Raw genomic sequence first — 23,992 nt, 5'->3', positions numbered from 1 at the left:
CAATCAGTGTTGGTGGGTCACGCGTGGGCCGGTCGGTCGGGTTCAAATGGTCCAATAGCCACAGTTAAGCTACTGTGAACAAGTCCCCCAAGTTCCCGGTCAAAAACATTGTTGAGTGGGGGCGTAATATGTTCTAGGATCATCTGGAAACATACTCGTCAACCTAGCCCCCGGAATAGTCCCCCAAGTTCGTGCTCAAGAGTGGAATTGACCAATCTGATATTTCCTGATGTGTTCCTATTCACTTACGGTATACATTAAGGTAGTGAGCCTCCTGATTATGGTTAATCTGATACTTATTGAACTCGAGTAGCAAGGTGTTAGACCTATTGTGCCACGGCCCGGTTAGGAGCAACTGTGGGCTTAGATGATTAGGGGATCAGCCTGGAATTATTGACCAGTATAGCACCTATACCAAGTGGTGTTTCTGATTGGTAGAAAACCCGGTCCAATACCCAAATAGTGGGTCTGAAGATCGGTAATGCTCGATGGTACTAAGCACTGGTGTTATCGCTCGGTGGAATGCCTTATACCTGTGTTTCTGATCAAATGTTACCACTCAGTGAAATGCCTTATACCTGTGGATCTGATCAATTATCGCTCGGTGAAATGCCTATATAATTATGGGTCTTTCCATGAGAGCCACATGGCTCACCTACCTCTGAACATTTATAAATGAGGTAGTCAAACCGATCAAATGTGAGAACAAGGAACGAGGTATTGAGACACGTGGCAGGATCTGACGATGGAATCAGACGTCCAGGGGTTTCTCGAGTACGCCATGATGTGACGATGGTTTTGAGAGGGAAACTGAAAAGTTTCGCCTCTCCTCTTCCGTCTCTTCTTATAAAAGGAACCCACTCTCTTCACGTCTCCACTTTCCCCCATAAGAGAGGGCCAGAGAGAACCAGAGCTTGAGAACCCCCCCCCCCCCCCCCGAATTAGTGTCTCCCCAGCTTGTCGAAAGCGGCGAAGACAAAATTGGCGAAAAAACCAGGTATAAATCTACCTCTGTGCTTGTACTTGTAGATGTTGTGCCCTTTTGTTGTATTGTTGTCGTTGTTGTTGCCTTGTGACTCTGTTATGTCACTAGGAGTGGGAATGGGGTGAGATTTTAGTTGCTGGACTTTGGCATTGTTTTCTTGGTAGAAATTTGAACAAATGATGATGGTTTATAAGTCTAGGGTTTGTTGCGGTTTTTGTGTTGTTCGTAGAGTGTTGCGGTCCTTAGGTTTAACATTATCGACTTAGAAAATATCATTGAGGGTAGCGTCCATACCATTGGTAGCAGTAGTTCTTCCAGTGGGTCTAGTCATGGGACTGTACTATGAGTGGACGCGCGGTTTCTCGCTTCGTCCGAAGAAATAGGGTCCTCTGGGTCAGCGAACGCTCACCTCCCCCCCCCCCCCAAACATAAGGTAGTGCTGATACGGCGAGCAATGAGTCATCATATCCTGGCCAATATAAACTGCGGGCCTCCGGTAGGTATATTGATTCATACTCTACATGGTAACCCTCCGGTTGTTTGTGACGAGCTGGGAAAAAGAATGACGTTGGAAGAGATAACTGTCCTTTGAGATGAGTTAGGACTGAGCAACAATGTCTTACTGTGACCGCTTCATTTGGGAGAAAGTGCATATAACCCGGAGCCAGGCTGGGTCGTGGCTCACCGCCACCAGTTCTAGCACGGTCTGTCATATCCATTACCGCAAGCCCTTCTATACTTGTTGAGTATGCTGCGCATATCTCCAGGGCAGCTACCCGCCAATCAATGGCGCCAACTGCTGACCCTCTGTGCCTTGTATGAATACTCTGGTCTTTCAATACAGACCATGAATGAATTTAGAGTGATTTTCAGTCTGTAGTACTGCAAGAAATGCGGTTGTCGGGGTTGTATTATATTTGTCAGTCGGGACTTCAGGCCGATGGTGACACACTAACCGTCGTGGACGAGCAATAACTAGAGCACGAAAGTGGTTATGGTGGGCAGTAAATGGCAGAGGTGAGCTCGTGCCCATACGGTTCCCGGAGCATTTCAAATGATTCATGATCAGAGTTACACTTTGTTGCCCCTGGAAATGGAAAGGATCAAAAAGGTGTTTGCTTTTTGGAGTGACAAGGAGAGGAGTTCATTTAACTTCGTGCGGTGGAATGTGTTGGAGTAATGTGAGTTGGGGAGAGCACCTGGTGTGATACTTGTTATATATTGTGTTACTGATTATATATACTTGGTCTGTTACTGACCAGTTAATGTGATATTTCCTTGCAACCAAACTGCCTAAAACACTCCCAAAACTGGAGCACACAATCGAAATGGTGAACTCAAAGTTGCTGGCGACGCTTATTGCTAAAGGGAAGATTGTCCAGAAAACTAATGTGGACATAGAGAAGAAAACGACTATGGTCATTGAAGAACCTGGAGATATCGGAAAGAGGGTATGGCCTGGCCACCAAACTGGTAATGGCTCTGGTATCTTCGAGGAGCCAGGAGGTCTCCAACTTTGGAGAGAAGAAGAGGCGCCGCCCGAGCGAGAGGAAGGAGCTGGCATAAGTAGTGGTGACTTTCACCGGTAAGAGAGTTGGTGATGCGGTTGAGCCACTGCCCAAGAGATTCTAGGGCCATGGTCAGAGCTCGACCACCCCATCCCTAACATCACTGAATGGGCCTAAAGCGGTGGTACCCAAAACCCCTATTGTGCAGCTGTTGAACGAATATGGGGTGGCTGATGAAAAGTTGGTTCGGTCGATGATTAAGGACCTAAAGGACATCGATCTAGAGATGATGCAGATTAGGCAAGCCACGCCTGAGGAAAACTGAGAAAGAACGTGGCAAACTATTCTGAAGGTAGTGTTCTAGGCCTTGATTCTTGTATTTGGTTTCTAACTGACTTGCGTTTTAATTAAGGCACTGGTTAAATTGTAGACCCACTACCGAAGCTATATCGTAGATGCCGCTGAGGATCCTTCAGAGTTAAAGGAGCAAGTCTCCAGTCTCACAAATTCAAACCGGTTCTTAGAACTGGAGAAGACAAAGTTGCGGACTAAGAAGGAGAAGCTGGAGAAGATGGTTGTCAGTCTGAAGGAAAAAGCTTTGTAAGCCCCTGAAAATTTCCTTTATCTTTCCAGCATAATTGTCACATTAACTGACATTTTTTCTGAGATGTCAAAAATGTAGTTTAATAATTTTATATTAAACAACGCGTCGTCACGAGCGTGGGAGCGTTTGCACGATAATTTTCCGACGCTCAATTGATTTCCTACGAGCTTACGCAGCTAATGACTTTTAAAAATTGTATTTTTAAAAAATGTCTTTCCCATGATTTAATCTTAGCCCTTAGTTTTCATCATGCAATCTGGGTCATTGGTTTTCCTTTAAAGGGAAAGCCCAACCTTTGTCTCAACCCAAAACTCATCTTCTTTTCGCTCTCTCTCTCTCCCTCTCTGTTTCTCTCTCTTCTATGTCGAAACAGACATCCACTACTGCCTTCACCTTCTCTGGCGCGTAGCGTCGCCATCTGGCCACCTCTAGCCGGCACACCACCACCAGTTTCTTCCTCTCAACGAGCTCTTCAAGACCCAGTCCTTGCATGTCGAATTCGAGCGAGTTCCGATGAGTCCGAGTTTTGGAGCAGTGAGGGCCGCCGTTGAATCCGTCGAGCTCTAGCGACTCCGTGGAGCTTTCCTTGGTAAAATCTTCTCCTCTCCTCATTTCCTAGATAATCTGTTAGTTTAAATAGAGATTGAAACCTAAAGTCTTGACATTTCCTCTATTCTTGCCACCGACGAGTTCTTGAACTTCGGCGACTATGTTGGTCGTTTACAACGGCGAGTTGGAGCTTCTTGGATCATGGTGGAGCATGGAGTGACTGGAGATACGTTTCGGAGGTGGGAGCAATGCTGCAGCATATCAGATCGGAGGTGTTGCAGCTAGGAGGTGACGAGATTGAGTTTTGGACTTCGTAGAGGTATCAAATGAGATCCAATCTCCTTGATTTCGGTGTAGTTGTGTTCAAATTTTTGTTTCGATTCTTTTAGTATACTTGCATGTCGATTTGGTTGTGATCAGAGTATGGATTTCTGGCTGGAAACTTGATCGTAGAGGAGGGTGAAAATCCTAGTTTTCCCGTTTCTAAGGTTACCATTTTACTATTTTTCTGCTCCCGTGAAATGATCAAAATACCCATGTTGACTTTCAATAATTACAATCTTACCCTAGCAGTAATCAAGTTGAAAAGTTATTGTTTTACCCAAACAGTAATTAATTTAATTATACTTAAAATTCATTTCAACCTTTTTACCTTTAGGTTTTTCGATTTAAATCTGATTAAGGAAAATTAGCAACCTTTCACTAAAACATAATCTTAGCTTTACGGTCAAACCTTAAACTCGATTTCCACCCGAATCAGATATCGAGGAACTCTTAAGCGTGAGAGATTTATAAGGACCCTTTGTAAGGAACCTTGGGAGGAGAATTATAAAGTGTAACTCTATGATCTTCATATTTAGTTTTCGGGTTTTTATGTTCTTGTTCTTGGATGATTTATGTTTAGGTTTTGTTAAAGTTATTTTTATTCTTGTCTATGAGATATTTGTAACTTTTGAATGACATGATGAATTAAGGTTTTCGATTTTAATTCAATGATTTTAGGTTTTATGCCATGAGTTTCTGTTCATGTTCTTAATTAATTTTCGGTGTGTTCTTATATTGCATGTGTGATTAAGACAAGTAGTTGATGTTGCATATGTTAATCATTCAAAGCTAGTAACGATTATGATACAAGTAGTGGATTAATTGTTTGTTCTTTGTTCTCCCACCGATTATGATCTTAAGTTCGACATTGGATATGTGCTTTAAACATGTTGATTTCTCTTTGTGATACGTAATTTCATGATGAATTGGTATGTTAGATTTCGTAGCAAGACAAGTAGTTGAGCTCGATAATATCCATGTATTAGGAACCAAGTAGGAACTTGATGCATGATTGAATTTAAGATGAACTATGATACTTACGGCATGCACATGATTGAGAGTCCATTTCGTTACCTTTGCTCTTATGTTATTTGTTTGGTAATTGCTTATGTGTTGGTTGGTTGATCACATGTATATATTAGTTTAGGTTTATTTTCTGTTTTGATACCGATCTTGTATCCAAAAATCCTCAAACTCTTATGAATTCGTTGTTAAATGTTTATGATTCTTTACCCTGTATGGATCCCCTGTTTGTGAACGATACCCTCTTGCTTTATACTACTAACGATTCTTACAGGGTTAATATTGATCTCAATTGATTGAACCGATCAAATGGCGCCATTGCCGGGGATCTATCTTTATGGATCACAATGTTTTAATTTCGAATTCACTGTTCATATTCTAAATTTGTATATGCTTTTCTTACTTTGTTCTAATATATAGTAATTTTATCTTAGGTTATTATTTTTTATGATTGAATGAATGATTGTTGTAGGTTGTAAATCAAATGGAATAGGTAAAGTCCCTTTTGTTAATATTAGCCTTAACCCCTCATGTTTTCTTCTAAAGTTTTTGCATGAGGTTGAGGGCGGCTTTTATTAACACTTGAAGATTTGTCTAACACCCAAGTTTGTTTCCAGCTGAGTAAGGGGCACGTTTTTTCATTACTCTAGTGCATGAGATCAAAATTGGATCTCAGAGAACTATTGACTGACATACACCTCGGTGATTAAGTCGATAGGGGGCTTGCCCTCCGTAGTTTAACAAATGAGTCATACCATGTTCACTATCTCTGAATTAGATATCCGGCCTTCTGAAACAATGATTCAAACTTGTGTCTAGGCATCCATACTTAGGCCGCACGTCCATCTTGGTTTAGAACTTAGAATCAATCGATCATTTAATTGTTTGAATGACAACTTAAGAATGTTGAAGCATGAAATCGATTGAAAAGTAACTTGTACAAAAACTTATTTGAGATGAGAAATGAGAACGAACTTAAACATAAGATTTGACAATATGTTTGATTGGTTGTTAAGCTAGTTTTTGTTTCTTTTCTCCCCTTAACATGTGCTTGTTATATTTGAATGACTTTTGACATGTTTGTGACTTGTATATATCAATGACTTCCTAATTGTCTTCTCTAACTTTTGCATTGCATCTTAATGATCTCATTCTCATTGCATTCATTTTTCATCTCATTCATGTTGCATTTTAAATTCCACGGAATATCATATGGCTAGAGGAACATAGTCTCTTAAGGACCTCGTGTCCTATGTTATGTTTGGTACGTTCTCACTTTCACTAATGATTTTGAGATTCTACATATTTATAGTGAAGTGAACAACAATGAGCTCGAGAATATACTACAAGGTTGGATAACAAAATGGCGGAGGAGAAACCCTATAATGTGTCACCTACAAAATGATTGAAAGGAAAACTCGGTCTAAGCTATTAGACTTTAAACTTAAGCGCTTGTTGGGAGGCAATCCAATTTGTTTTGTTTTCTATTTATTGTTTTCTTTGTTTATTGATTTTATTGTTTTTGTTCTTTTTGATGTGTTTTGTGTTTGTGTCAATTAGTTTTCAAAAAAAATTGAAGAGGAGCCAAAACTATTCGTTCATCAGAATCTAGTAGAAGCAGTCTCTCGACTTGGGCAGACCGTATCTCCTAGCTCACATGGAGTTGGAATGTCATGGAATGCAGGCTGTTGGACCGCGCCATGGGAGAGCTTTTCTCATCATTTTCTCATGTTTTTATTTTTTGTGTTTGTTTCGTTCCACTATGTCTTTTGTCTTTCATTGCATTATTTATTTTTGACATTCATTGAGGACAATGCATGATTTAAGTGTGGGGGAAGGTTTAGATGTTAGAGTCATAAAATCAAAAAAAAAATTGTATTTTGTTTTGTTTTGAGTCTTAGGTATGCCTTTAACTGTCTAGGATGAGTTGATCTTTGAATAATTGGTTGATAGATGATCACAAGATTGGAAATTGAACTTAATTATTATTTGATGGTTAATCGATATGTAGATGAGGAATTTGTACAAACATGTAGTAGATGAGGAATTTGAAACTTAGGAACATAATGAGCATGTTCCTTACTTGTTTGGATTCATGTAACCTTTGTGAGTTTCGAGCCATATATGTGCTTTCTTTTTTAGTGATATTTTATCGTTTCTTGGCTATATAACCTCATTAGATATATTTTGATCAATTCATATGCCATAGAATTGCAATGAACTAGAGAATCATAGAACTTACTTTGTGAAATTTTCGAAGCTTTATGTCATAATATACTCTAATTTTGAGAAGGATTGTTGCATCTTTTTTAGGATTTCCACCACTGTATGCCAAAAAGCCGTATGCCTTATTTGTGCCCTGCTTGGGTCACTTTAGTATTAACCCATTTGAGCCTACGTTAAACATTTTATTTCATTACCAACATGTTAATATCCTTGCTTAGTATAGTTACATCTCTACCTTGTCCTCAAGGCTTGGTAGAGCCGATTCTTGGTGTTAATGTGGAGTGATGATTCGATTCAAGTGTGGGGTTATGTTATGTATGTATTTGAGCCGTATGAAAAGGGTGAAAAGAATGAAAAAGAAAAAAAAGATATCGTGAGAAGAAAAAGAGAAAAATACATAAACACGGCTTGAAAGAAAAAAAATATTTAAATAAGTTACGGCGTAGCTATGTTTGATGTGAATTTGGAGTTGTGATGTATTTGTTGAAGGCTCAATAATGTTGTACTTTAGCCTTTGTCCGTTTCACAATTATTAGAGTGAAGAATGAGTCCAACATGATAAAATTGGCCCTTGTTTTATGAAGTATGGCGACATAAGGTGGATGATTATTGCTCTGTTAAGTCTTGAGGATGATCTTTGTGATTCGTTTTACCTGAAAAATGATATCCTTGCTGAGCCTAAGCCATCCATTTTCTAAATATCCACATGATTTTTAAAATGAGTATCCCTTGATCTGTGGAGTTTGTTTCATGAGTAAGCATATGGTTTGGGTTCATTTGTGCATATGATTGATATTTTTCATGAGATTTTCGAATTCACTATATGTTCATAACTCTTGTGTGTGAAAAGCTTTTAAACATATGTCATGTTCTTGAGAGAAAATATTCGGAGTGCATATCGCTTGTGAGTTGAATTTTGAACTTGTTTTGAACATGTTGAGCTTAATATCACCTATGTTTCTACCATGTCTTGTTATGCGAGATCTCATGTTTATTAACCATTGAATTCATTCTATCTATTTCAATTGAGTGTTAGTCTTGATGCTATGAGTTTGAAGATCTCTGAGATAAAATGTTGAAGGCATTATAGTTGAGTCGTTAGTTTAGTTCTAGTGATTTTTGTTTTATGTTTTGGTTTCTTTTTCTAGTGTTTGATAAGGGACTAGCAAAGCTTAAGTGTGTGGTTGTTGATAGGAGCACAAAGTGTGACGTTCTTAATGTGTTTATGCCCTATTCTTAATGTTTGTTACCTCTTATTTAGTATGTTTTAGTTTCTTTTGTATGCATAAGTGTCTAGGTACAACTTATATCGATTATCAGTGCATTGATAATGAAATCGTGCTAAGTGCCAAGAATCCTTGTTGAGATATGATTCCTTGTTCGAGTAGGATTCAACATTTTCTATTTCTTTGTTTCAAACGTACTTATTCTTATTAGGAAATGCAAATCCATGTTGGAGAAGGAAAACAATCCTAGTTCCACAAGGAAAGAGAAGAAGATACACTTAAATGCCAAATCCATGCAAGAATCAAAATGTTGTAAAGATTCGTAGTCCAACTTTGACGGGCTCCCCTGGATAGCTCTGATCGAGTTAGACGACGTACTTTATATGGATAGAAAGATGTGTGAGTCTAGTCTCTGTAGGATATGGAATCAAATCAATATCTTATTCCTACAAGAAGATATGACCAAATCATTACTCGGAGGTCCAATGAGCTCGGCTGAATTATCTCATCCATTGATTTGCTTTTGATCTAAGGGCTACGAGGGAAACTTGGGACCTTGTTTCTCCTACATATAGAGCACAAATCTATATCAGAATCACCATAAATTCCTGCACCAAAGAATGTCAAAGAAGGCATGCAATAAATTAAATGAGAAGAGGTAAGAAAGTCAAAGAAGACATGCAGCAAATTAATGAGAAGAAATAAGAAAAATCAAACATGACTGCAACAATTAAGACTTTTGCTGCCTCCCTAATTCAAAGGAATAAATTCATGCAAAATAAATCAGCATTAAATGAGGAAGAAGATATTCAATTAATGTCCAATCTTTATAGAAATCAGAATTCTGGCAGTGCAGATCATCTAAATTTGACGGGTTCCCCTGGACAACTCATAATGACTCAGAAAATGTATGATATATGGATGGAAAACTATGGAAGTCTAGTTGTAAATGTAAGTTGGAATCATCTCAATATCTATTTTCTAGAGAAAGTTATGGCCATAACAAGGCACAAAGGTTAGATTTGCCGAATTGAGAAAATTTAGGAAACCTCAACCAATTTGGTTTCAATTTTGTGGACTTTGTGGCCAGCCTCCCTTGGATTTCTTCCTCTATATATAGCACCTCATTTCCACAGAAAATGATGATCAACCTTTCTCACAAAACTTGTCAAAGCTCTACCCAAACACTTTCATTCACCAAGCACCATAGAATCCGAATTCACCACCATTCACCATATTTTATGTCCAAAGCTTGGGAGACTAGGATACCATACTCTTGAAGATTTCATGCTACCTTTGTAAGGAACCTTGGGAGGAGAATTATAAAGTGTAACTCTATGATCTTCATGTTTAGTTTTCGGGTTTTTATGTTCTTGTTCTTGGATGATTTATGTTTAGGTTTTGTTAAAGTTATTTTTATTCTTGTCTATGAGATATTTGTAACTTTTGAATGACATGATGAATTAAGGTTTTCGATTTTAATTCAATGATTTTAGGTTTTATGCCATGAGTTTATGTTCATGTTCTTGATTAATTTTCGGTGTGTTCTTATATTGCATGTGTGATTAAGACAAGTAGTTGATGTTACATATGTTAATCATTCAAAGCTAGTAGTTGATTTCTCTTTGTGATACGTAATTTCATGATGAATTGATATGTTAGATTTCGTAGCAAGACAAGTAGTTGAGCTCGATAATATCCATGTATTAGGAACCAAGTAGGAACTTGATGCATGATTGAATTTAAGATGAACTATGATACTTATGACATGCACATGATTGAGAGTCCATTTCGTTACCTTTGCTCTCATGTTATTTGTTTGGTAATTGCTTATGTGTTGGTTGTTTGATCATATGTATATATTAGTTTAGGTTTATTTTCTGTTTTGATACCGATCCTATATCCCAAAATCCTCAAACACTTATAAATTCGTTGTTAAATGTTTGTGATTCTTTACCCTGGATGGATCTTCGGTTTGTGAACGATACCCTCTTGCTTTATACTACTAACTATGCTTACATGGTTAATATTGATCTCGAGTAATCGAACCGATCACCTGATGTCCATGCACCATGATTTATCCGCGGTGAATCCGTTGTCCTGATGTCCGACACCGTGTGGTTAATTACTACGGTGATAATTGTGTCCTAATGTTTAGCACCGTAATACATTATTGGCTCTCGGTTCGCCCAAAGGCGGACCTTAGAGCCGGCGGGTTGGATAAACCCTATCGGTGCATTTGATAATTTGAGCCGATTCACATATTTTACATCTTCATGATTTTACTTGATTTGCCCTAAACTTTACGAGACTTGTTATAGTCTCGGTTTAACTTTTGTTATGTGCTATTACGCTAACGGTATATATATATATATATATATATATATATATATATATACTGTTATATTTATATATATGTATATATACAAATGGTTTTCAAACCTAACAACGGTTGGGTTGTGTCACCCGCATCGGGTTAGCGAGGACGAGTGCTCACCCATACTTTCAGGTATCTAGCATCGGATTTGCGAGGACTTGGATTAGTTTCTAGTAGCGTTGCATCGCTCGTGGTTGACTTTCGATATCGAGGAGCCAGCTTCTGGTGTATTTTCGTATTTACCCGATCTCCGTTTCTACTTTAACAATTGCACAACGCGTACTCTGTTACTTTTCATTTCAATTGTGCAGTTATCTTTTTGGCCCGTATTTATTATGATGACACACTTTTCTCTTGTCATGCTTGAAATTTCATTTTATTTGCTACATTCCGCTTATTCATATTTATTCAATAAATTGAGCTTCCTTTATTTTCAACCCAAATTTACTATTATTTACTTATCTGCATAGCCTTGTAGTCCTGAGTTGGCGTTGTTGATGCATAGGATCTCGTATCGATTAGTACTAACTTAGGACTACGACGATTATTGATGCATTTCGGGACCTAAAATGGTCCAGGGGTGTGACAGGCTTCTACCGCTGATAGCTCAAAGAAGCATGTAAAAGAGTTGGAGGTCGAACTGGACTCTCGCCGAGAGGAAGTTGAATCCCAGATTGAGAAGATCAAGTGGCTGGAGAAGGAAGTCTAGACCGCACTGAGTTTGGCGGAAGAGGACAAGAAAGGAATCATGGGTCAAGCCATCCAGGAGTTCAAAGAGGGCAAGCAGTACCAAGCCATACTCAATGCAACCAAGGACCAAGGTGGTGAAGAGGCCTACGATGAATGGGTTTCCGTCAGTTGATTGGACCTTGAAAAGATGCAACAAGACATGGCGGAGCTGAAACAGAAAGAATTGGAGGAGGATTGGCCCTTGGTAAATAGATCATGACTGTCGAGTCCTCCCAGGCGCCCAGTGAAAGAGTTGGAGAAGAGCAATCAATGGTGGAGAGGGAACCAGAGGTAGAGAAGCAAGGAGCTGACGAAAAAGAATAGACTCTGCTTCTTCACATGTGCCCTTATCTCTTTTTTTTGGAACTAGAACTTAATGAAGGCCAAGGGCCTTTTTTGTGTAGATACATACTGGTGGGAATATTTGCATGGCCATGTTGTTGGCTATCTTTTGCTATATGAACTGTCATGTTTGTTATTGCTTGATGGAATGGTAAAAGAACTTATAACAGGCCAAGTCCCCAAGTATCTGTTCCTATTTATAGGACCATGCATGTTATTGTGTTATGTGTGTTGTACCGATGGAAATTGTGTTACAATAACACTTGAAAATGTAAGAATGTTGTCACACCCCGGGACCATTTTCGAGACCGGAATGCAACAGTATTCGTCGTAGCCCCGAATTAATAAGTAACCGACACGTCAAATACGACGTGTTGACTACCTATTAATCAAAACTACAAGGCTATGAATAGAAATAAAATAAACAGACATCACTGCATGAGGAGCAAATGAATATAAACGCAAATAAATAAACGCGGAAGGTAGCGATGTAAGACTCAAACGTCAAACAAAGAACATGTCTAAGTCTCAATGGCCAAGTCGGTCCAACAAGAAGGTAAATAACCAGGTCAGAAGACGAGGAATACTAGAGTATGCCAATTGCGTCAACTGGATCCAACTCAGAGATCGGAAAGCTTGACACTGCGAAGTAAGATCCTTGGACTGGACAACAACTAATGAGCCTCGAATGCTATCAAACTACTAGCCTCCAGACCAATGCCACTAGATACCTTCGGGTGAACTATGCGTCTAGTACTACCCATTCACGAGTCACGGTACCGAAAATCAGGACAACAATACAATTTACGATGAAGTATATAGTGCCGGATATCAGGACAACGGAATCACCGTTGATACAGTATGATGCCGGACATTAGGTCAACTTGATAACCAATACTAAATAAGACGCGGTGCCGGATATCAGGACGACGGAATCACTGATAAATGAAAAGATTGAATTTATTCTTCTATCATTTAAATCTCTCACTATTAATAGTTTCTCGATTTCCGATCCAGGTGGAAATCAAGTTTGACGTTTAACCGAAAAGCTAAAAGTACGCTTTAGCAGAAAATACTAAAATACCTTAATCCGATTTTAAATCGGAAATCTTAAAGTAAAAAAGTTGAAATGGGAAAGTAAATTAATTACTGTTTAAGTAAAATAAAAAACTTTTCAACTTATTTACTGTTACGGGCAAGACTGTAATTATTGAAAATCAACATGGGCATTTAGGTAATTTCATGTAGGTAGTAAAACAGAAAAGGTAACTCAGTAACAATAAAAACCAGGGTTTTTAACCCTTGCATCACTGATCACGATTCAGGCCAAAACCTCAACTCCGATCAATCCAAAATTAACATGCAATTATACCAAATGAATCGAAACGACGCTACGAACAAAACAACACCAAAATCAAAGGAATCGGAGTTCGATTGATACCTCAACGAAGCACCATAAGAGATCCCCTCGGCTCCAATGCTGTTATGCCTCCGTCCGAGTTGTTGCAGCTCAATCAAGGTCCAAGCTTCTGGCATCAATCTAATGCTTCGCAGTCCCCCCCCCCCCTTGAGCTCGCCTTTGTCACATATTCAGAGAGACGCATTTGCCAGAGCGTCGAGTTCCACGACGGTCGGGACAAGAAATGGGGAAAAGGGATTAGGTTTTGATCTCAGAAAATCCAAGGGAAATTATACTACATATTGAAGAAGGAAGGGGAAGTTACCAAGAGAAGAGCTTTGGAGCGCCGGAGTTCAAGGATGTCGTCTAAACACTCCAAGAACACGTCGTCAGCCTCAATTCCTAAACTGAAGCAAATAGACTTGAATCCCACAGGCAATCATCAGATTTTGTAGGGGAGAAGGAGTGGGTCACGGCGGCGGCGGTCTCACGGCGAGGCATTGCTAGGTTCCTCTGTTTTGTAACAAAGGGGAGGAAAGAAAAGGCACGGGTCTCCAGAGAGAGAGAGAGAGAGAAGAGAGAAGAGAAAATAAGGAAAATAATAGAGAGAATTCTGCGTGGGAGAGCCTAGGGTGGGCTCTCCTTCCAAAGGAAAAATCAACGGCCCAGATTGATTCGCTCAAACAAACGATCGAGATTTAAAAATAGGAAATATGAATTCCTGAAATTACATTTTAAAATAGTTAACTTTGTAAATACATAAAATTAACTGAGCGTCAGAAAAATATTCCACGAATACTTCCGCGCTCGTAGCAACATGTGGTTTAATACAAATATACTAACCTAAATATTCGACATCCCAGAAAAATGTCAATTGGTGTGTTCCATGTATTAGAAAATGAAAGAAAATTTCAGGGGCTCACAAATGTGGTGGAACTAATTGTGAGATAATCAACTGGATTGCTCGATTGTACTTAAGAAAGTAGTTGTGATAGATAAATACCGATGGAATACAAAAGGTGGGACTAACGATCAAACAAACCGGGTGTTTCAGCCATCTTTGCACAAAAGTACAGTCAGTCAACCGGACTAGAGTCGCCTACGGTCTACCGTGGGTAATACCGTAGGTGCTCAATGTTCCACGGGTATTTCAATACTTCCCCATTATAATCTTTCAGATAGAATGTCACTGGTTCAATCACAATGTACCTAGCACACCGCATCTGCAACTTCCTGGCTTTTGTCTTATCCTTCGGCGAAATTGTGTCAACTAGATACTTTCTGATATTATGCATCAAACTGGGCGATGGTTTTTCTACCACAAATATTTCAAAAATGGTCTTACTAATGTTGGGCTTCTCCAAAGTTCCACTTTCACCTTTCATGGTCCTTGTAACATAGTATCGATAGCCAATCTAGTCAATGCATTAGCATGTGTATTGGCCTCTCTATCGACTTGTGTCAGAGTACTGGACACAAACATGTCCAGCAATGCTTTGGCCAGTCCCTAGTATGAACTCAATTATGATTCCTTAGAATCAAAAGTATTGATAATCTGATTAACAACCAGCTGGGAGTCGCTGAAGATTTCCAAAGATTGGATCCTCATTTTCTTAGCCAATTTCAAACTGGCGATTAAAGCTTCGTACTCAACGGCATTGTTGGAAGCTTTAAATAGGAACTGTAGGGCATACTCATAAATAGGGCCCTCAGGGCTAATCAATATGATACCGACTTCGCTTCTCTTCTTTGTTACAGATCCATCTACAAACAATTGCCAGGCCTTGGGACCGCTTTGTGTTATGTTGGGTACTGATGTCTCAGTTATCAGCTCACTTCCAACTACTGGCTCCAGAACTGCTGGTTCCTACAAAGGAATCAATTTCGAAATAAAATCAGTCGTAGCTTGCCCCTTGATGACGGTTATAGGCCTGTGGTCTGTAGATGATATCAAATTCACCGAGTTCAATGGCCCACTTCACTAGTCTTCCACTTGTCTCTGGTTTCTACAATATATGTCGTAAGGGGTGATTGGTAAAAAATGTGATAGAGTGAGCCTGGAAATAGTGGCGTAACTGCCTCACGGTAGTAATTAGTGCCAAAGCCAATTTCGAATCGGATGCACTCCTCGTGTTTGTATGTTACGTAGAATTAGAAGTGTGATTAATGATGTTCGGATAATGGCTCTCTGCCCTGGTAAAACCTTTTTCGACATAATAGACTGATGCTTCAACTTCTTATTCCTTATGCACAAGCACCGAACTTACAACATTCTTTGATGTGGTAATGTACAGATTCAACATCTATCTAGGGATCGGTTTGGACAATAATGGTACTGTTCCCAGGTAGGCTTTTATCAACTGAAATGTCTGCTCATATTCCTCTCCCCATCTTATTTATTTGAACCGTTGCATCCTTAATAGCTTAAAGAATGGAGCACACTGATCAGTAAGCCTGGATATGAACCGGGAAAGAGTTGCCAGTCTCCTAGTGAGCGACTAGACCTCATTTTTGATTACCAGAGACTCCATGTCTAGTATGTTTTTTACTTTCTCCACGTTGGCCTCTATCCCTCTTTGGCTAATTACATGTCCTCAGAACATCTCTTCTGAGACACTGAAAATGCACTTCTTGGGATTCAACCGCATCCCATTCTACAGTGGTGAGGCAATTATCTGGCTCAAATCTTGCACATGTTCCTTTGCAGTTTTGCTTTTGACCAGCATGTCGTCGATGTACACCTCTACTCGTTTCCCTAGATGATCCGCCAATATCGTGTTTATCACTTTTTGATATGTGGCGCCTGCGTTTTGGAGTCCGAAAGGAATCCGCTTGTAGCAATATAGTCCTTGGTCTGTTGTAAAAGTGGTATTGTCCTTATCCTTTGGATCCATCTTGATCTGATTATACCCGGAAAACGCATCCATGAAGCTCAACATCTTATAACCGCTGGTGGAATCCACCAATTCATCAATCTGTTGGAGCGGGAAACTGTCCTTGGGACAAGTTTTGTTTAAGTTAGTGTAGTCCACGCACATATGCCACTGTCTGGTTTTCTTTTTAGGTATCATGACAACATTGGCAAGCCATAGAGGGTATTGTACTTCCCAGATGAATTTGATCTTGAGAAGCTTATAAACTTCTCCTCTTATGGCCTCATACTTCTCTGCGGTGAAAGAACTTCTCTTCTGCCTGACCAGGACACTTCCCTTCTCAATATTGAAGTTGTGGGTCATGACCTCTGTTGGATTACCGGGCATGTCCTCATATGTCCACGCGAAGACCGGCTTATGTTCTCTCAGGTACTGGATTAGACCTTCCCTTACTGCCGGGCCCATCTTCGTGCCAATGAAAACGGTTTGATTTGTCATATCTTTTGAGATTTGAATCTCCTCTGTCTTTTCTACCACTCCATTCTTTAGGACCGACTTCTCATCCTCATTTTCGAAGTCTGAATCCTCGCGAGGGTTTATGATCGGGTCTGAAGGGTGAGGTTGCACACCGCATCTGCAACATTTGTGAATAACTTTTCTTGGCTACTTTCTGATTTCCCTAGATTGTTACTATACCACTCAGTGAAGGCACCTTCAACATCAACATATGACCAGCGATGAAACTTTTTAACCGCCAGAGGCTAGGTCTTCCCAGTATACCGTTGTAAGAGGATAGCCAATCTAAGACAATGAAGTTCATGTGGGCCTTCTTCACACAATCCCCGGTGCCGAATACTACATGCAAATAATCTGAGCCTAACAGTTGAACTATCTCTCTAGTGAAACTGATCAGCGGTTCATTATCTTGCCCTAACTTGTTTCTTCCTCGTTTTAAACCGGCATAAGCATCTCCAAATAGCACATTGATTGATGCTCAAGTATGCACTAACATTTGGGATACCATGTAATGGTCGATCTGAATTGTGATTAAAAAGGGATCATCATGCGGTTGGATTACTTCATCGGTTTCTTCTTCTTCCTCAAATGTTACTGATTTCCACCCAGTCTTGTGCCCCTGACCACTACTGCCCCCAAATGCATACACTTCTTTGTTACTGATCGCCCGCAGTCATTGTTTTTTCGCTTTGTTGGACAAATTATCCTTATGGCCACCGCCATGTATTACATTAATCGATCCATACACCTCAACATTGTCTCGGTCGTCCTGATAATACAATTCACATTCGCCACATACTTCCCTTTTAACTCCAACATATTGCTACAATTGGCCCTTCTTAATAAGGTCTTCTATCACGTTCTTCAATGCGATGCAGTGTTCGTATGATGAGATGACTCATCATGATATGAACATTACTTCCCGGTATCTGCCCTTGTGAGATTGGATTTGGGGAATCTCCTGGCCACAGGTCTTGAGATCAGGTTTTGTTTTCGTTTCATATACCCTCGTACGAAGCAGTAAGGACCATGAAAACATTGTATTACAGTTTGGATGAGACTAGCGTGGTGTTACCGCCTTGCTGATGACTTTTCCCCTTGTTTTGCCAACTCGTACCGCTGTCTTGCTCATTTTTACAATTTCCCCATTCTCTCGGCTTCCGGTATAGTGAGTATCCCTGATCACCGATAGGAGCACAAAGTGTGACGTTCTTAATGCGTTTATGCCCTATTCTTTCTCTTTGTTACCTCTTATTTAGTATATTTTAGTTTCTTTTGTATGAATAAGTGTCTAGGTAGAGCTTATATCGATTATGAGTGAATTGATGATGAAATCGTGCTAAGTGTTAACAATCATTGTTGAGATATGATTCCTTGTTCAAATAAGATTCATCATTTTCTATTTCTTTGTTTCTAACGTACTTATTCTTATTACGAAATACAAATACATGTTGGAGAAGGAAATCAATCCTAGTTCCACAAGGAAAGAGAAGAAGATATGCACTTAAAAGCCAAATCCATGCAAGAATCAAAATGTTGTCAAGATACGTAGTCCAACTTCGACGGGGTCCCCTAGATAGTTACGATCAAATTAGAAGACGTACCATATATAGATAGAAATCTGTGTGAGTCTAGTTTCTGTAGGATTTGGAATCAAATTAATATCTTATTCATACAGGGAGATATGACCGAATCTTTACTCGGAGGTCCAGTGAACTCGGCAGAATTATCTCAGCCATTGATTTGCTTTTAATCCAAGGGTTGTGAGGAAAAATTGGGACATTGTTTCTCCTACATATAGTGGCATGAATATATATCAGAATCATCATAAATTCCTGCACCAAAGAATGTCAAAGAAGGCATGCAGCAAATTAATGAGAAGAGGTAAGAAAGTCAAAGAAAGCATGCAACAAATTAATGAGAAGAGGTACAAAAATTCAAACAAGGCTGCAAAAATTAATACTCTTGTTGTCTCCCTAATTCAAAGGAAGAAATGTGTGCAAAAGAAATCAGTATTAAAGGAGGAAGAAGATATGCAATTAATGTCCAATCCTTATAGAAATCAGAATTCTGGCAGTGCAGATCATCCAACTTTGACGCGCTCCCTTGGACAGCTCACAATGATTTATAAAATGCATCATATATGGATGAAAAGCTATGGGAGTTTATTTTCAAATGTCGTTGGAATCCGCTCAATATCTATTTTCTAGAGAAAGTTATGGCCAGAACAAGGTACAAATGTCAGATCTGCCGAATTGAGAAAATCTAGGAAACCTCAACTAATTTGATTTCAACTTTGTGGACTTTGTGGCCAGCCTCCCTTGAGTTTCTTCTTCTATATATAGCACCTCATTTCCATAGAAAATGATTATCAACCTTGCTCACAAGACTTGCCAAAGCTCTGCCTTAAACACTACCATCATCCTCAAAGCCATTCAAGCCGAAAACACCATCTTCCTTTCATTCCATTCAATCCAAAGCGCTACGCCTAGGATTGACATTAAAGTTGAAGCCGTGCTGCCTTTTTTTGATACCGCTAAGGAGATTTACAAAGTGTAACTCGTTACTTCTTCAATTATGTTTTCAGTTTGGATTCTTTGTGTGATGTTGTGTTTCTGTTTTTGGCTAGTTCCGAATTTGTGGAATACTCATATGTAGTTTACGATTTTGCAAGATGTTATAAAGTAGTTCTAATTTTGTTTTCTATGATTTCTATGTAGATGTCGTGAGTTTATAATTCAATGATTTAATGATTTTATTTCTTGTGCGTTAACTATATGTGATTCAAGGCACTAAGTTAGTTTTGCATATAGGATTCTTAAGTGATTTTGTTAACTTGTTAAAGTAAGTGACATGCTTGACTTGTTAGTAATCACTAGGAATTAACCATAATCCATTGTTATCTAAGATGCGCTAAGTAATTAGATAATGAATGAATCAATGAAGTGGTAAGATTGAGAATGACATGTTACCTTGTAATTTCTAAGCACTAAGATAGGATTACCAGGCCATGTTTCGAGTTAGGGATGCGCTAAGTAACCTAGTTCGGCATTAGGTTGTTGTTTGTTCACTCAATACTTGTCCGCTAAGGCTCGGTGTTTGCACAGGATGAGATTATGATTTGAAGCTACTTGTGACGTTTTGTATGGTGATGTTTATGTGTTGGTTGGTTGATCACATGTATATATTAGTTTAGGATTTATTTTTATGTTCTTGATCCGATCTTATATCAAATCTTTATATCTCTTATGAATTCGTTGTTAAATGTTTGTGATTCTTTACCCTTGTTGGATCCCCGGTTTGTGAACGATACCCTATTCCTTTATACTACTAACGATGCTTACAGGGTTAATATTGATCTCGAGTAATCGAACCGATCAATCACGCCCTTGGCTCCAGGTCCTCGCATCTTTATGTTAGTGCAAGGGCAACCATTGTTGTACTTCTTCCATCTTTCTCTTCCCGGCCCTCACACCGTAAGTATCATGGTCCGCCTGGGCGTGTCGCACAACCATGTCATCAAGTTATCGTAACCTTGAGGCCCCTCCACATTTACCGTGTACAAGAACTTTCTCGGGCGCAATCCCTGCATGAATGTTATCTCAGCAATCCCTTATCCAAGTTCCTAACTAGGGCTGTCATGGTTTGCCATCAGTTCATCAAATCTCTTAGCCCTTCACTTTCCCCTTGCCTATACTCAAATAACACTAAAGAAGAGCGCGCCGCATCGGTCCTCATGATGAATATACTCACAAACTGATAAGCTAACTGCTTAAACGACGCTATCGAACCTGCATGTAGTTCATATAACCAACTTAACGCTTCTCCGGTAAGCGTGGCCTGGAATATATTACAGCTAACTGCATCGATGTATCCTTTGACATTGGTCTGTGATCTGAAACTGTCCAGGTGCTCAAAGGGACAACTTTTCCTATTATAGGTCATCATCAACGGTTTCACCGAGTTGGCTCTTACCGCTTTTGTCACTGGTTTGGAAAATGAACCAGCTCTTTCGTGGAACCTCACGCATACTAGCAGCCTGATCGGTGCTCTTCTTCCATCTTTTCACATATATCTGATATATACTCCTCATGTTCCTCTGGTTCCCTCATTGTGGCGGGGAATAACTCGGTATTTATGTTGACCAGTATTCTCTCCATGGTCTGTTCAGCCAACGGTTCTGTTTTCTGTATCGTTTCTCTCACCGGGGGTGTGGCCACTAGCTGTGCTGCCAGTGCCCTCGCAAGCGCGGCATTTTGCGTCATCCGGCACTCTAGAGCTGCTGATAGGGCCTCGTTTTCCTGCTCAATCTCCCAGTACCTTTCAGCCGCCTCCCTCTTTTCATGTTCCTTTTCCATTCTCATCCGGTCAACCTCTGCCCTTATTCTCTCCATTTCTTCCACCAACTCATCCCTAGTGAGGTCATCTAGGAATACCTCTTCTCGATGGTCTTCCCCTTCCTCCGACGTTGCCTTTCTTGATCCCGAAGGCTCAAGAGAAAATTCCAATATCCTAGCAGTTGAACCATTATTCCTCCACTATATTAGCACATCTTCCTCTTCTGCCATTGTAGAACCATGGCTTTTGGTATCTTTTCCCACAGGCGGTGCCAAATATTTCTGTATCGAAACCGTAGACAACTTCTTCCTGCAAAGCCTGTATTAGAACTGCTCGGGTTAGGAAACATGTCCGATGTTATCAGACTATTCCACTCTGAATCTTAAGTTAGTCGATCAGTAAAAAATAGGATATTATAGTAAGTGGTTAATCAGAATGGCATTACCTGCCTCCGAGGGTGCTAGCGGTTCCTTTATAGCCTCTGAAAAGATTACTCTTTAGGATGTCCTCGATGTGGGATCGATGCCCATCTGATATAGCACTTTTGGGCCTCTTTCACACTGCCATAAAACCGCTTCTACTAACTGTTTTGCTTAGACTTGCGGGCTGGATAAGCAGTTAGTGGTTCGCGCGTGGGCCGGTCAATCGGGCCCAAATGGTTCAGTAGTCACAGTTAAGCTATTGTCAACGTATGGTGATCATGTAATTGATGACTATCTGTGATTACATACATTAGAAAATTACTTAGTAATATTAGACCACATTTGAATTAACTAAAAACTCATTATTTATATTTCTTATACAAATTAGGACATAAGCTAAGTCCAAAAATAAGTAAAACAAAAATAATTAATTAATTAATGCAAAATATCCAAAATATCATTATTTTCGTGAAAATTACCAAATTTCACTCCTAGATCTAACAAATTTATCTCTCCTCGTTTTTTAGTTTTTTTTTTCCGGCAAATTTAAGTTTTCCGGCCAAACCACCAGCAATTTGGAGGTGAGCCAATATAAAGTTGTTCCTTATGTCATATGCTTTCATTTAAGTATCATATTGCATATGTTTTGAGAAATTTTAAAATTTTGATTTTTGCTCACCAAAAACCACAGTACTAGTTAGTTTCTCAGTTGACAGTAGCAGCTAGATTTATAATCGACAGTAACAGATACCTTCCAAGTCGACTGTAGCATGTACCTTCCAAGTCGACAATAGCAGTTAGTTTATAACTCAACAATAGCAGTTAGTTTTTATAGTCGATAATAGCAGTTAGTTTTTATAATCGACAGTAGCAGATAACATCTCCATTAATAGTAGTAAACACTATGAGTCAAAGATGGGTAAAAAAATAAAATATTTTATGACATGTGGCAACTTGCCATCATTTAGTCATTACTTGCTTTATCAAATTAAGTAGTGAGTTATTTATAAACTAAATTGTTGTCTGATACTTTTGAGTATTTTGTTATACATACATACATATACTTCCTTATTTTGACGCTTTCTGTTTCCATCAATTTGTTTGCTTAAGTTTATTTTTGTTTTAGAAAATTACTCGAAAGCTGGATTTAATGGGTCGATTTGCATAGTTCACATGAGTTTATCTGTGATTAAACATGATTTTAGTCTTTCGCTCCTATCTGATGACCCATTCGTAGTTCTCCTTCCATATTCTTTTTGTTCTCTTTTAGGATCTCTTTAGTTTTTTACTTGTTGCACTGTCCAAGGATTGAAAATTGATAAGCATATATCCGAACTATGTGTCGACAATTTATAACACTGATGAAGCCTAGCGTAATTTCTTTTAACATTTGAATAGTTTTTGCATTTGGAATCTGATTTCCTGCAAATGAATTTTGCAATTTTGTTTTAAGCTGATTATAATTGTAATGGAGTAAATGGACAGTGATGATTTGTGTTAGGTCTAGTTCGTCATAATGTCTCTTGTGGGACTTGCAAATGTTACGGTCGTTACCTCAATGAATTTCATTTCATACGTTACAACTATTACACAATGAATTTGACGGTTATATAATTTAATCTCATTAAGCCTGTTGTTACATAATTTAATTCTGACGCTATGAATTCAAAGTTGTTCAGTCGTTACACATTCCAAAATACAAATAGTTATCACGTGTTTTGTGACAAGTTCTTATTCACACTATAACCAATTTAAGCAGATAAATACATTACTTTGTAGCTCTTACACCAAAGAACGCAAACTCATATTTATCTTTACAGATCTTTAGTGTGTCCACTTAATTCTTTTATTTAAATTGGTTGATAATAAATATTGAAAGTCACCATTTTTCCAATAATGTGCACAAGTACATGTAACTCTTGGTAATGACGTACATAATCACACCTCAAGCACAAGAACTTCTGTTTTTCTTACATAATAATTTGTTGCGCCCAAAGATGCATTTTATGAAAATTCTTGAACTAATTTAGTATAGATATGAATCATATGATCCTTACCTGCTCAAAATATACATAGTTACAAACAATATGGTGATAAGGTTAAGAGATTGGGAATTCAGAGAGACCATATCTATGTGTATTATATTTGACAGTATGGTTTTGGAATTGATTGTGCTGCCTTGAAGATGAAATTAATATAAGAAATTTAGTTTATTTGTTCACATCATAACCTGCTTTATCCCACAATGTACTTAATTAATTAGAAATGAGTTGAGCTGGCTTGAACATGATGTCCAACTCTAGTTTCAACATTGAAAGATATGAAGGAGACAGCAATTAAAAACAAGATTAAAGAAGAAACCCAACAGATTTAGCAGAAAGAAAAGCATATCTTTAAGCTATAGCTCACATTACAAGCCCTGCAGATTTGCTTTTGCATGCAAATCACCTCCAGCTGCATCTTTCTGTTCCAAGTACTACTTTACTCACAGATTATACACACAAATTGATTGCTGCCTACCCAAGAAAGGGATGTTCCTTGAACACACTTA

The 23,992-nt window shown here is 38.9% G+C and overlaps 1 non-coding gene across 1 annotated transcript; it reads left to right on the top strand.

Moving 5' to 3' along the window:
* The first annotated feature begins 22,591 nt into the window (after positions 1-22,591).
* On the top strand, positions 22,592-22,672 carry LOC126804182 (small nucleolar RNA snR60/Z15/Z230/Z193/J17). The gene has a single exon (XR_007673142.1). It is a non-coding gene; the product is annotated as a small nucleolar RNA snR60/Z15/Z230/Z193/J17 (small nucleolar RNA).
* Positions 22,673-23,992: the final 1,320 nt, after the last annotated feature.

This window comes from Argentina anserina, chromosome 7 (assembly GCF_933775445.1).
Source record: "Argentina anserina chromosome 7, drPotAnse1.1, whole genome shotgun sequence".
Taxonomy (NCBI): Eukaryota; Viridiplantae; Streptophyta; class Magnoliopsida; order Rosales; family Rosaceae; genus Argentina; species Argentina anserina.
This window is presented reverse-complemented; position numbering and strand designations above follow the sequence as displayed.